Source organism: Cardiocondyla obscurior, linkage group LG19, assembly GCF_019399895.1.
Source record: "Cardiocondyla obscurior isolate alpha-2009 linkage group LG19, Cobs3.1, whole genome shotgun sequence".
Lineage (NCBI taxonomy): Eukaryota > Metazoa > Arthropoda > Insecta > Hymenoptera > Formicidae > Cardiocondyla > Cardiocondyla obscurior.
Window position 1 is genome coordinate 3,303,594 of NC_091882.1, and position 15,746 is coordinate 3,319,339.

General features: G+C 43.4%; 1 protein-coding gene and 1 long non-coding RNA gene across 7 annotated transcripts in view; one reads left to right on the forward strand and one right to left on the reverse strand.

The window, feature by feature from the left end:
• LOC139110024 (uncharacterized) overlaps window positions 1–15,746 on the reverse strand; it is a 198,845-nt gene that overhangs the window by 77,727 nt on the left and 105,372 nt on the right. For all 3 annotated transcript variants that reach the window (XR_011546933.1, XR_011546932.1, XR_011546935.1), the window contains exon 8: window positions 23–147. This is a non-coding gene — a long non-coding RNA (uncharacterized lncRNA). The remainder of the gene's footprint in view (window positions 1–22; window positions 148–15,746) is intronic.
• LOC139110012 (nephrin) overlaps window positions 1–15,746 on the forward strand; it is a 186,597-nt gene that overhangs the window by 67,448 nt on the left and 103,403 nt on the right. The window lies entirely within an intron of this gene.

The window sequence follows — 15,746 nt, forward strand, 5'->3', positions numbered from 1 at the left end:
TTCGTTTAAAAAGAACTCTTACCTTAGAGTTGTTCCGCTGAAGCCCGATGCCCTTCCTGGACCTCCTCCTCCTCTCAGAACGTCTGTGGGATGTCGGGCTGAATCCTCCTTTAGTGAAAGACCCTTTTTTCGTCCTCGAGACTTTATCTGAAACAGAAATAATTCGACATGATTAGTATTAGGTAGTTAACATTCTCAAGATATCGAGCCCGACCACCGCGACGAGAACGTATCCACGAAGCGTGTTACTTCGCGATTATTAAATGACCAATATATCAGAACAAATGAGTAACTTTCGTACCCAGTACTCGCTTCGTAGATACGTAAGTTACTCGGTGTAATATGTACGTACAAACTATAGATCACAGATCAATCGCGAATATGTTCAACGGGGAATATAATTTACTTTTAACCACGAAAACTGTTCCCAAGTGTTCATCACGTACGGAGCACGTGTGGAAAGAAGTATTTCGCCCCAGGGTACGATATTTGTTCGCCAGATATGCGTATTATTTTCGGTAAACCCCGTAACGTTCTCGTACCGTCCTACTTGCTCGACCGCCAGCGAAGGAAAAAGCACCGAGACTCCCGTTACCCACCCGCGCTTCCTACCCGCGCTCCCTACCTGCGCTCCCCACCCTCGCGTGGTTCAGGTATGTGGGTGTGGTGGGGGAAAATATTACGCTAGCCTTGCCGCCCGAGCCAAGGCCAGCGACTTTGTTTACTAAAACTCTCTGCTTATATCTCTATTTATTCTAACGCTCTCGAATGTAACAAGTTACGAAACAATCTATGCGGAATATTACTTCGAATTTATATCGAATATTCACTTCTCCAAACGCGACGGCAAACCGCGCGCTTCGCCATATACAATTATTACAAAAAAGACAAGCGGTATATAATTAAAATAATCATGAAAATTATTTCCGACGCTCGAGATACGCTGCGCGTAATAATCTAGCGCAAGGCGATGATCGGAAGCTGCGCGCGCGAGCTTCGTACACCGCCGAGACTGCCGTAGGTCCCGCGATTGTCGTAGGTCGTCTGAAACCGGTTGACCACGCCGGACGTTGACCTCGCACCGCGCGCGCGCTACGCAGACACGCGCCGCTCGGCCGCTGTCGGAGGCACGAGAGTGGAAACAACGCGTAGAGTAGGTTACCAGCGCATTAGCTTGCCTACACATTGCTACGCGGACCGGTTATCTGTGGCGCGGATATCGCGCTCGTAAGAAAAAAATGCGAACACCGGCGCGAGCCCGCCCGCGTCTAGTGGGCTTCTTCCGCTTGTCGTTTGTTCGCTACGCAGCGATATCGCGGCGGACAAAACGCACCCTGGTTTCGCGCGAAAATTCCGCGGCCGTAGCTTGCTGTTGAAAATTATTAAATGTAAAGCCGTTCTCATTTACGTAAAAGAAACAGGAATAAATGACGCGCTACGCTCTGTAGTCTTCTAGTTTACATCCTAAAGTATTCATTAACATGAAACTTTGACGGCGACTCTAGTAGTCGTCGTAAATTAGTTTACAAAATAACGAGCGGCTTATTATATGAAGCTAATTTCAAAATGCAGTCGCTGGCCTTTATTATACGATGGACGTTGTTAAGTTTTCGTAATTTAGTCTTAAATTAAATTTTGATTAAAACGATATTCAGGTGACATTAAAATGTCAGAGTTTTTTCTTTTCTTTTTTTAAAATTTTTTTTTTATTTGCCGCCGTAGATGCTTGATTCATAAAGGCCTATTAATTTTTATAAATCGCTTAATATTTGAAAAATGATCGATGCTTTCCACAGCGGGGTTAACGATGCTCTCGATGTTTTATTTTATACAACGTTTAGCGTTTGCGATAAAACAGGAACAACCTGCATTATGATTTATGATAAGACTCATTAGTCGCCGTATTATCATACACTTGATTTATCGCGGAAAAAGACTAACGCAGTCTTGCTGCGAAGCAAAAGAGAGCCTTCGGTGAGCATAGTTCTCCGAGCGTAAATTCTTCGCAAAGCGGTAAATCGTTAATTTGCTAAATAACGAATTCTATCCTGTTTTGTTCTATAATCCATTTCGCTTTTAACGATTAAATCGTAAAATGGTATCTTCCGCAGATTGAATCGCGTTAAATCTCCAGTACAAAGAAACGCTTTTAACAATCAATTTATCGAGTGCCGTGAAAAATTGAAATCTTTTTCCCGCACGTAAAAATATATAACATTGAAAATGTACATTATAAAATACAACTTGTTTTTTTTTTCTTTCTTTCTTTTTAACCGAAAAATACAGTTATTATTTTTATATAGATAATTGTTCTGTTTTATATTCGTGTTTGTATTATTCTAATTAAACTCGGGGCGTTTATTTTCAATCGATTTATTCCCCGCCTATTGGACAACGATAAGAGTCTCGTAAAAAAATTTTTATCACGTTTCTATGACCCGGCAAGCGTTGGGAATTCAGTTTTACGCAAAAGTGGTGAATTCGACTGCGAACGATTTCTTCGCGAGAAAACAGCGAGGAAGTTTCCACACGCAAGACACGAACGCGGTGAGGAATGGCGAATTTTACGGGCTCGTAAACGGTCTCCCGGTGTCCTCGCGACGTAACCGGCACCCTTGCTCGTTCTTCAAGCACCCTAATATCTTTCACCCTTGTGCTTTCCATTGACATGATCGCACTTTCTCCCGGTATCTCGCCCCATCGCGTTCTTTCCTTGATGTCACCATTCACTTTGCGCGCTAGGTGCACGTGTAACCTATCCCCCCTCCTCCTTCTTCACCCTCTTCGAATATGTTCTCACATTCTCTGCCACCTTCCATCCGATTTTTTTTTTCTCATTACATTTGAATATAAATCTAATACGTTACCTGACGTGTAACTTTATGATTTTTTTTTTGTCGCGTATTTGAATAATCTGCTCGTATGTTTTTTTAAAGAAACTCCATTGAAAACCTGATTCGTCATGTCCTTTCGGTTTATTTCGCAAGCGACGTAATGTATGTAAAAATTCCAAGCCGATGCACAATTCGATCCAAAGCAATCAAACGGAATGGATTAAATCTACATTTCAAACGAAGTCCGGCGCTTCGACACGCGGTCCTTCCGCGACGGGTTTTACGTTGACGTCTTGGAAAATTATCACGACGAGGATCTTTTTATTGTGGCAAGGTTTTGTCTTTTTCTTTTTTAAATTTTATTTTTAACAAATTATTGAAAGAAAGAAATTTAAATAGGGAATATTTTTCAAGTGGTTTACTCTAAACATTAACGATTATTTTTAAACGATTAAAGATAGCATTTCTTTTTAAAAATATACGATACAATTTTATCTTAATTTTTTTTTTTAATTTTTTTTTGAAACTTTCTTAAAGATATAATTTTAACATTCGAACGAGAAAGCATTCGGTGCAAAGTCGTTGATTAGAAAAGCTCCGCTCCCGAGATTAAAAAAATATATTTTTAACATATAATGTAAGGTTTACGAAACACTGTGCATATCGCATAAAGTAGCAAAAACGATTTAGCGAACGCGATAAAATTTGTCAGCCGTCGGCTGGTCGGGGCCAAGTAATATCAAGTAGGATATCGAGATTTATCGTTTCGTGCGATTCTCCTGAGCTTCGTCTTCTCGGCACCACCGGCAGCGATTCTGATTGAATCTCGGAAGTGAGAAAAAGAGGAAGTCGGAAAGAAAAGGGTGCACGGAGAACGAAAAAGAAAGAGAGAGAGAGATAAAAAAAAGCGCCACCTCTGCTAGTCGATAGTATCGATATTGGTGAACGCATACGATCTTGCGCTACTCAACATTTTCCTTCATCTCGCTCGGCTGCGCGAATCGATCAGACCATTGACCGAAATATTCCCGCGGTTTGTCGACGAAAGGGTTGTCCGTAATCCATAATAAAGACCCGCCTCGCTAAACCGCGAACGAAATAAAATTTCCCGCCCGCCGTAATAACCGGAGAAGAAAAAGAAAAAAAATTCTCGTCATTTCGCGCACGCAGATGTTGCGCGAAGTCAACGAGAAAGCTCGAAAATATGCAATCTTCGCCGCCGGATCGATGTCGTTCGACTCGGTTCACTTTCGGTCTCGTCTAATAATATTCATGTATACATATATATATATATTTATATGTATTAATCTGCGATGTTAGAAATTGCACTACATACGGAAGAGAGAAAACACTACGTCGATACCCGAAGATTTAAGATTCGCGGAGCTAGAGATTCAATTCCCGCTGAAAACGGCTGTCCGATAAATCTCGATATCGCACTCGATATCAACGTGGCCTCCCATAGTCTTCTTCGGCCAGCGGCCGCTGGCAAATTTTATCGCCCCGTAAATCCCCGCGTTTATATTTTCGTACAAAGACGGGGGGGCGAGTTTCGTTATAGTGTCGATTCCGTGAGTGACCATAAAAGACCATAACTGATAGTCGTTCGGCGCTAATAGTTTCTCGCCGCTTCAAGCCGTTACGCCGTGGAATAACGTGCGAGGAATAATATATCCGCGATACGAAGTGAAAACAAAAATCTTTAAGTGCCTACGGATTTAATTTAAACGTTTAAACGCGGAATATATAATTTATAATCGTACTGCGTTACTTTTGCCGTTTGCAAACGAGGCTTTCGCTTCGACTCGCGAAGTATAATATTCTCTTCGATTTCTTTTTTTTTTTTTCCCACGTAGATACCCTTCGACGATTTTTCGAAAATCCGAAAAATATTGGAAGATAATCCTCCGGGCGTCATACTCATCCTTTTCTCTCGGAATCTATTCTCTTCTCGTTATATAATACAAGAGGCGTTGCGTTGTCGAGACCTAAGGTTAAGAAATTCCGGCGTACGAAAGCGGAGAAAAAAAAGAAAATCCCAGAAAAAAAAATAAATAAAATAAACGAGCGATGAGAACTCTCGAAGACGACACTTCGAGAAAGGGGAAAACTCGAGGAATCGAGTTTCCGCGACATACAAACGAGATGGAGATTCCCGAGTAACGCACAAACAACGTTGCGTCCGGAGAGAAGATCTCGGTGTAGCTGGCTCGTCGATTCTCCATTATACGCATTCTTTGTCCGTCGCACGCGATCCACCTGGTGCCTTCGATCGTCGACGAGATATATCAAAGCGGTCGTGTTCTCTCACCCGGGCACTCATGAATATAAATTTTGCGCGAGATGGCATTCTCTCTTCCATTCTTGACGATCATGACTCCGCGCGAATATCAAAATAATTCGTCGTGTCGCTATATAAACGAGCAACGTGCCTCGACAACTGCATATCGACGCGATTATGATTACGTTGAAAATGCCCCCGCATTAATTTATAGCGCCGCGAAAACGTCCTGATTTTAATTTAATTTAATTAAATAAAATAAAATAATAATTAAATTTACATTAATTTATTTTTTAATTTTTTTTATATATATATTTAAAGCGAAATAAAATATTATTATATGTTATCAGATAAATCAACGGGACTTGCCGCTTTTTCTCTCCGTTTTGTTCTAAGAGCGCAATTCTCGTGTCCTTTGGGTGCAATTTTCGCGCCCTCGATCGATCCTTTATCGCCACATTCGTCGCCTTAATCCGTTTCGCAGATAAAAGCCTGTATAAATTACAAAACGTGCCACGAATATTCGATGTACGGGCCAAGTCTTCTTTTCGCGATCATTCCTCCCTCCCCCGTTCGTTCCCATCTCTTGATCGTCCTGTCACGATCTACACTATATCTTCTTCGGGTGGTCATAAAAATTGTATTAAAAGCGCGCGATTCACTATCGACGGGGGAGGGGGAGGGGAATCTGGGGAGGCGGCGAGAAGACCGGATCGAATCGCCGTCGTTTCGCCGTATCGAAATAGAAACACCGCGATGTTTTACGGGTTTGCACCTTACGCGGAAATTGGATGTTTTACGAACATCCCTCGCCGACGCGGGAGAAAACGTGATCCACGAGTCTACGAGTTAAGATCGCGCTGTCGATCTTAACTGGGTTCCTTAATTTCCAGTTTTTCCTCGACTTAATTTTTAACCTTATCTTTTTTTTTTTTTTTTTTGTATATTTTATTGCGATATAAATTATTTGACGGCTTGTTCGTGATAATTTTTTTTATCGCAATAAAAGCCGGTTTTATTGTCATTAAAAAAAAAAATCGCAAACGATTATAGTCGAGCTTGTGCGTAAAAAAAAAAAAAAGTCTATGACACATTGACAATTTGACTTCGGTAACGAAAAAGCTGCACGCGCGATTAAACTCCCCGGCGAAATGGCACTCGATAAAGGAATTTGATGGGCATTATCGAACGCCGAAGGATTACGTTCATCGATTCGACAAAAGTCACGGAATGTCTTGTCAGCGTTTTAGGACGAATTTTTCTGGAGTAATTACCGAAGGAAAATACGACAGTTCAAAGTCGGACGAGCGCAATCGCCGAGTTACTCGTGCGGAATAAAAACCGCAATTCAAACCGGAAAACTTTTTCCAGTGCACTCGTTGTAAGTAGGAATCCGCAACTGCGAAGTTGATCGGGATAGAAAACGACAGGATTGGAAAACGCGGCGTTCTGCTATCTCGCTAGACTTAGTGCGTTTTATTCGAGTTACGCGATTACGCGTCCGGAGAGGAGGAGGAAGGGGCCACGTGAATTTTAAAAGTGCGTCGATACGTATCGCGTTACGAAACCCATTAATTAATCAAGCGGCATATTATTGTAATTCTTCGACGTGATTTCTTTCCACTTCTCGCGTCGAATATTTGGCATTGCAATATCGGAAAAAAAATGATTAATTATCTCGAGCTTTTATTGCGATTGCGATGTCCCTAAAGCACGTAAATATCGATTGATATGAGTAGACGGTGGTTATAAACTCGATAACTAACAATGAGATAAGTATCGGGCGTAACTTGAATATTACATGCATATTTATCAGTAATATGGAAATTATCGTTGAGTGGCCATTGATACGAAATCGTTAAATAAGCTCTCCTTTTCTTTTTTTTTTACTTTCCCTCGTTAGACGTGGAAGCTCTTTCAGATAATTGCGTAACTAATAACTTTATACGGGTCGTTACTCGAAAAAATTAATGCTCGTTTTATGATATTTCGTTATCGAGTGCATCCGTGAAGGACGGTGCATGCGAGACAGACAAACCGAATACCACGATTTACCTTCTGCTAATTAAGACTTGCACTTTGACCAGCTCGATCAGCTGGTTTTTTTATTTCATTATTTCTTTCTGTTTCTCGCTTGGCGCAATTAGTTGCTCTCGCTTGTAAAATGTGACTAAAATTCTTAATCGTCCTTTAAATGTTAAAGGAAATCAAACGTATACTTTCGAATGCAGTAAATACACTCGATAATTTATCTATCAAATGACTGCAAAAAGTAATAAAGTTCGATAAGCGTCTTTAAGAAGTCTTTGCGTTATTGCATTTTTTATTATTTTTGATTTTAGAAATAAATTTTTTTCTAGAGCGTAAATTTTTTGTTTCTATGCATTTTTCGGCATACCAACATATTGTGTAGTAACGGCACTCGATTGAAAAGTACCGAAAATACGATTTAGATATTCCGAGGTTCTGATTATCGTGCTTGTCAGACGATCGAATTTGTTATCCGCTGAAAACTTCTAGTTGCTACAACTTTTATATAAGGAATCCAGAAGTTCTTATTCGAAATTCTCTTCTCTTATCCGATAAGCGCAGTCGATGAAAATCAGCTTTAGAAAAATCTCTTCCGAACACATTCGGAAGTGTGTTCGGACGTTCGGTATTGTATCGATTAATTTTATTTATTATTTCACTCGTCCGTGAAACGAACTCGCGACTCGCGCCGAGTGTTATAAAATACGTCGCGTATTTATTATAAAATGATTTGCAATTAAGTACCGCGTTTGTATTCCACGGGACATTATATCGCATACTTTAAAACACGCCGCGTTTATTTACAAGATATACAATACGTGTTAATCTCCGATGTAACTTGAAATCAACTCGCGAAGCGATAATAACTTGGATGCATTCGATGCATCGGCGCAATAGCACGTATCCGGCTGCAATAAACGCAAACTCCGAGCCGAAGTTTGAGCGACAATATAATTATACGACATGCCGCTTTAGATTAGCAGCACATTCCGCGAATAATTCACAGATTGAATTATGATGTAAAATCGTGAATACATCTAATGAATCGCTTTCTGCTTCAAAAGAAAATTATTTAATGTTCTCGAAGACGTTTCTCTACATTAATTACAAAAAGAAAAAAATTTTTTTAATTCTACTCTTGCCTTTTCTAATCGTGAAAATATGTATTTGCAATTGCGATATTATCGAAGGTATAGTTTCCGAGCACGAGAATTTAACGACTGCGTGAAAAAAAGAGAGAGAGAGCGCTCCGAAAGCCTTCACCTTTTTTTTTCTCCTTTCTCGCGGTTGAGAGTTCCTTCAGATCAAGAAAGATTTACGACATCGGGATAGAAAGCAGGAGGCCTTCTCGGCTCTCGGCGAAAGAGATCGAGTGGCCGGATAAGTGGCCACTTCCGGAAGTAAACAGGCGTGCGGCTCCCGCGAACAAACGGCGCGAAAAAGGTCGACTTCTTCGTTATTGCGCTGCCGTTAGTTAATAAACGCTCGATGTGAATCCCTTTCCGTGTCCATCGCGGATAAGAAAGCGAAAATTGCGCGGCGAAATTTATGGCGGGCAGAGAGACTGGGCGATAGAGACGAGAGAAAACGGGATCGTGTATTACAGACACGTTTCCTACACGCGTTTCACGTATCGGCCGATTGTCTTTTTATCCCGTGCGTATTTCCGCAAGAATGTTTTAATAACGTTTATAAATAGAACGAGGAAAGAACTGGACCCGCTCTTATTAAACAGAGATCTCAGCGGTAAATCCTGCGGGATACGCGCCGGGTTTGTTCAACAATGCGTCGCCGGCGTGTGCGTTTCGGGGTCGCATCAATTTGCGACGAGAGAGCGTGCTTTAATTCCGCCCGCCGGTGAACTACGGCACGGCGCGTGCTTTATGAAACGCTACCGTGATAAAAATATCAAGCTGCGCCGCACTCCCGTTGGCTGTTAATAAATAATGAGAAACGCCGTTGGAATTCTATCGTTGGGAGAAATATCGTTTTCTCGCGCGGGGTGCACAACGGCACGCGCGCGCTCGCTCTCTCGAACTTCGGGCTCGGGCGAAACAATTCTTTTAATTTATCTCGCTCGCAGGGTACGTCGCGACTGATACATTTCATAAAACACGTCCAATTTTCCGTTCCGTTAATTTGCAACGTACCGCGGACATCTCGCGCGATTCTATCTATCTTTCAACGTTTCGCCTCGTGCATTCGTTATAAATTTCAGAAATATATTATGATTCTTTCACCTTTCGCGTACATCACGGAAGCGACTTATGCTAAGAACGAAGATCGTTACTTTCCCCAATCCCTTCGATAAATCTCTTCTTTTTCTTTCTCTTCTTCTTCTTTCTCCCTTTGCAAAAATATCGGCTCGCAAATACCGCAGTTGGATCGTTCGCGCGCGCCACGAGAGAAATATCCGATCGTTTTCCCATTTCGATGGCTCTCAACGAGCCGCGAGATTTTTCACGGCGCGGTCGGCGCCGGCGGGAGAGAGGCGGACGGCGCTTTCACAAAAGGGGTACGTGTGCAGGTTGAAAATACGACGGAGCCCAAGGGTTCTGCCGTCACCTCGGCTGGCGCGACTGCATGAAAATAGCATTTGGCTCTCTGCGGAACCGCCGGCGGCGTCGTAGGTATTTTTCTAAATTTTTAACGGTAATCGTTACACGGCCTTAGTCCGATACCCAGGTCACGCATCCCGTCAACCGCACGAAGGCGGTGGACACGAACCGCCGACGTCATATTGTGTGAATGCGAGCGAAAAGGAGAGAAAGAAAGAGAGAGAGAGAGAGGGAGCGATGGCGGTCCATAATTCAGAGGGTACACACGTAGCCCTTCGCGCCAGCATCCGCGCGCACTCTCACGCGTATAGGAGAATGCAACCCGCTGCAAGAATTCAATAAGGCCGAATCGTTCGGATATTTTCCGCCCCTCGAGCACACGATCGCGCTCGGCGGTACAAATGTTTCTGTATTCTTTAAAACGTACGCGTTTTATCGCTGTTCTCTTTTTTTCTTTTCTTGTTTTTTTTTTCTTTTTTTTTTCTTGACAATTGCGCAATGGAGTTTGTAGCGAAATAAAATATAAAAAAACGCGGGGAAAAAAATTTTAATCTCGATACTTATTCTACGTGACTCGGTGGGGGAACGTTACGTTCCGCAAGATTTTTCCCGAAATCGCCACGAGTCGACGAATATCGACCGTAAAACGGTTTCGACGCGATTTCGCGGTTACTACGCGATCAAGATTGAGCGGAGTTTACGAGTAATAATTCTCAATGAAGCGCGACGACGTAACTATCGACCGGCTTCTTCGCCACTTTGTTTCCGGGATCAAGTCGATTTAGTCGCGACGCGTACACGGTCCCCGCTTATCAAATAGAGCGTAAAGTACTCCACTCGTGTCGTAAATATCTGCGAAAGTGTCTCGTCGAACGTCAGCGGGTAGCCTCGAACAGATATCTCGCATCCGTTGTCGACACAACGCCGTGATAAATGATTCTACGACACTTCACCCCGTGAGATATGGCATCGAAATAATGTCGAAGATACGCACGTACCATATCTATCTCATTTGGAAAAGTTCAGCGCTCCGCGAGGCCGCGAAATAGTTATTCTAAAATATTGATCCTACCCCGCAAGATATTCCAAGCCGCGATGGAAATTATATGCTCCCTCTTAAAATAAAAATTACGAGGGAGGATGCGTGAAAAATTTAAATTTTTGCATGCGCAAAATTTATGCAATAATAATCCACGTTAGCGCAGAACATAATAAAATACCGAAAATTATTTTTAAATATTTCCCGTCGCAATTATTAATTTTTAATAACTTCCTTTTTTTATTCTTTTTTTTTTTAATTTTATTAATAATGCTTCGCAGTCTCTTCGAACACAGCAATTATCTTTAAAGGTATTATTCGTCCAGATGAAATATATAGGTATTCGCGCGATGCTAGACTCCGGAAACTATCTTCTCGTCGACCTGCCGTATCGTCGCTTGTGTTCGCAATATTTAATCGGTACACGTCGAATAGCGTAAAAAAAGATAGACGCAGCTGACCGGGTATCATAACGTCGAGCGATAAAACTATCGCTCTTAAAATACGGTGACCATATCGCAATATTCGTAATGCCTGAAATATGGCAGGTATTACCTCGCTCTGGCAATAATTTTCCCAGGATAATACCGTTAGTAATGCACTAATACTCGCACGGGGTTACATTACTTTTTCGTCGATAGTCTCCCTATCGAGCCCGTGCGCTACATTGCGCATTTCTGTCGCATTCACAGAAGCGCACAAATCATACTTTTCGAATTTGTCGGGATTCCCGTAGCAACAAAGGCCGGCGATACGTTTTGTCTCTTGAGCTTTCGACGGAGGGTATTTTACTGAAAGCGTTAATTTCCTCTTTAATTTCGATCTCTAATTACTCGCAATAACTTCCTTAAATTAATATTCAAATCACTGCCTGCGAAACGATTTTCATGAGACATCTCGGCGGATAATATTTTAGAAATATTTCCCACGTGCAAAATAGAAAGAAGAAAAATAAAAAAATTTAATGATATAAAAATAAAAATAAAAATATTTTAAAGCGTTAAAATATTGTACAAGTCGCGTCGGTCCGTGTTACGGAAAATGAGAGAAAAGGCGACCTAACTCGATCCCCGGGATTGGGCCAATCGTGGCTCTCGGCACGGACAAGCGGCGTTAAACGAGAGGAAGAAAAGAAAAAACCGAGCACACTGACGGCTGAGTTGTAGGTAGTAATTGTCATAGACTGTCACGGCGCGTGCTGGCTGGTCTCGCAGGGGACGGACGCCTTTGAATCTATAGCAGGGCGTGCTCATAAAGAGGTAACGGGAGAAAGGATGCACGCCTGAGCACGTCCCGCGCCGATAGCGTCAGAGAATATCCCGCAAATGGTGCATCCGGCTCGCGGCGAGGAAGATAGGTTGCATCCCCAGAATGCGCCCGTGTGCGCACGTGTAACCCGGCACACGTACGTGCGAAGACGCACACTATCTCGCGGCGCGAACGCACGTAGTCTCGTGTACGAGGTGTCTCGGATCAAGCACGTCTCACGTTACCCAGATTCTGCATGAATAAGCCGGAGAAAGTAGCCCTTTCATAAGGGTTCATCAGAATTCACAAAGGTTTATAAAGGTTCTCACGTACGCGGGACGTCGGGAGCGAACAAATAGCGCTAATCGAGATATTTTAATGATTAGCTTTGTTTATCCACCCGTCTCCACCTTTTTCTCTCTCTCATTTTCAATTTATTTAATTTTCCTTTTTTTTTTCTCCTTTTTTTTTTTCTACCCGGCGTATATTATTAACGCTTGAAAAATACAATTTAAAAACGTGCGGCGGAAAAGGAAGTTTGAAATTAAAGAATATATAAATTATATATTTTTGAAACGGCAATACGGACTTTTATTAATTAAATTATTAATTACGCACAAAAAGTAATCTAACCGGCGTAACGGAAACAAAAGGCTCGGTTAATCTTTTTAAACTCGTCGCGGTGGCGATTAAAAAAAAATTTCCCGTAAAAGCGTGCAAGTCCGAAATGTGTTGGTTTATTTCGACGAAATTTTAATTATTTCCGCGGCCAGGGGGGGGTCCCACGCGATTTCCCCGAGTTTATCGCACGGAGTCCCACGCTAAGGAAAATGTGCTTCGCGAGATATATTGGATGTTGCATCCGCGTTGTGGGGTACGTTGTACGATGTTTACGCGTGGCACATGTAGGGTCAAACATGGCGTACGCCAGGGTGACATAGTCGATGAAATAAGGAGCTGAGCGGGACATTTGCACTTCGAGGAGTCGTCCGGGATATCTATCGAACGTGACGGGACTCGAGGTGCGCTGCAGAATCTATTCTCCGTATAGTTTTATGATCCTTGTATATCTTTCGCACGTAGAGACAGAACGAGTGCCACGGAGCACGTATTTCAACGGGATACTTTACGTCGTATCCATGCAACAGCAGCTTGTACTTACGTTTCAGCCGAATTATTATTAAAACCGCAGCCTGTACGATTATAAATAAATTCGAAGACCACGCGAGTGTCATAAAGACATCGGAAGTTGTTTCGAAGACGGCGCTCGCGATAAGACCGCGCGTATAGCTCTATGCCACTTTGACCTCGAAGTGCATCGGGGAAGGTGATAACTCACTGAGGTCGCGTAAAAGCGACGGACAATCCGTTCTATTCGATTTGCGAAGAAGAATGCCTCTCTAATCGAGAGACTCGAAACGGTCACGTGCGGTTATCGCGGCTGCAAGATGAAATCCCTCGGCGAGCGAGAGCACGGCGACGAGAGGGCGAGCGCGTGACACACGATGGAAGTCCATAAATCTAATCGACGTCCACGGAAGCACGAACACGGCGGAGGAGCAGAACAAAAAAATAGACGGAAGGTGAGGGCGACGAGAGAGAGAAAGAGAGCGCGAAGGGCGGGACGGTTCGTTAAACGAGCTTAACGTGTGCCACCCCGTGGTAAGGCATTACTCTCGACTAACGGGCCGTGTTGCAAACCCTATTAGCAATATATTTTCCTCGCTCCGTCGGACCTCCGGCCCGCCATTGTGTTGCCGGCCGAACGGTTTACACGTTGTCGTTGGAAGCGCGCACCGCCGTGCGTCCAGCGAGATTTTCAGTCCCGTGGGCCGGAAGCTCCCTCATCGATCCCCATCTCATTTCCCAACGCTGACTCTCGTAGACGCGGGCAGATTTGTGCGCCCACCGAGTAAATTCTTTTCGATTTTCTGACCGACCTTGCGAGCTCTTAACGCGGAACAACGGCCTGTTGATTTGCCGGACGATAGTTAAAACGCCTCTTGGGACCGTGCTCCCAAACGGTATCAGACATCACGGTAACAATTTCGAACAAGGGTCCAGAAATATCTTTCGTCTCGTTGGAAAATTATTTTAAATTAAATTTGACGATAATAAAAAAAAATAAAAAAATAAAAAAATTAATTTAGCGCATAAAAAGTCAATAGTATAAAAATTAAACGTTTGTACTTGGTTAACTGAACTACAGTACTAATAGGATAACTTTTTAATGTCGCTGTTCGGTGAATGGTGTTCCGGAAAATCACGGTAGACATTCGCGCAATGTTCGACCGTGTTTGCAACGGTCTATAAAAAGAGGACGGGAAAAGAAGAGCAACATAGTGGAACACGATCCTTGGAAGAAGCTAGCAAGGCGCCGACTTTTCAGGTGCACCACCTCGTGTCTCCCATTTATAACCGGTCGTACCGACAAGACAGCGCGCGTATTCCGCCGGCTCTCCGTACGCCGGAGAATTTTCAGTAAAAGTTTCGCGGGAGCGATACCGAGGTCCGCATATGTTACTGCTGTCTCGCTCTGCCCCGTTCCACCGCCCCGCAAAATTCCGAGGGAAATGTCGAACGAGATTCGCGGGTGCGAACCGCTGGCTTACCCGTCCTACGTGAGCCACACGACGGTTTCCTCTTTCTCTCGCGGTAGACACGTGAATACCGCAAATCATATCCGCAAGCCGCGCGGCGAGGGGGCCGGGGGGACGGGACGGGAAGGAGGAGAAAGAGAGAAATTGTGGCGCGCGCGGAGCTGGCTTTGTACGGACTTTGGGCGGATTTTAGCAGGGGCTTCGATACCGCGTAGACTCGACGACGTGTAGCTCTGGCCGAATACGAAAGCAGGCCGCGCCGACAACTACAGAAGCCAAGATGATAACAAACATGCAAAACTCTCGGGGTTCCTCGCGAGAAGATTAACGTGAAATTCTCACTAAAGCGTCGCGAAGGGCGAATAGGCTCGCCAAGCACTCGCCATTACCGGCGTCATTAATAGCTCGGCTTCGACGGCCAGGTGTTTTTAAGGTCGGTGGCTTATCGGTCCATCGCGTCACAGTTATACATGCCGTGTACACGTATACTACTGACACTTCACTTGAATATTCATGAGCTTAGCCTCCGCGACGGCGATTTATTCTGTAATTAATCGCGGAAAGCTAACGTGAAGTTATTACTAATTAGCGCTAATATGGTTTTACATACGATACCGGGATTACCACGAAATTGTACAAAACGCGATATTGATCGCCCCATAGTTGGCGCAAAACTTTCAACAAACGTATCCTAATCGAGTTTAGATTAACCCCGTCGGCAAAGAATTAATATGCGGCGTAATATCGAGAGATCTTACGTGTTATATAATACATTCACGCGATCGTATTTTATTTACAATTTTATGCGCTTATAATTTAAGTACTTAGTGCATTTCTTTTTTTATAATAAAAAACGTCTCGACGCAAGGTTTTAACAAATAAGTTTTATAACGCGTGATAACGAAAATTGTTAAGACCGCGGATGCGTTGATATTACTCGCGGGTGCTTCGCAAAGAATAAGTAGTAAAGGTTCGTTACGTACGCGTGCGAGTCTCCCCGGCGGGACGTCAGCACGTCTTACCGGTTTTTCTCGCGAGCGAGTCAATTGTCGAGGTAACAATGGTCGACGGGTCTGGAGGCGAGGAAAATTCGCGCTGCCGGGTAGAACGAGACCGGCGGATATCTCCCCGACGGATAAACGCCGCTATAAAAGG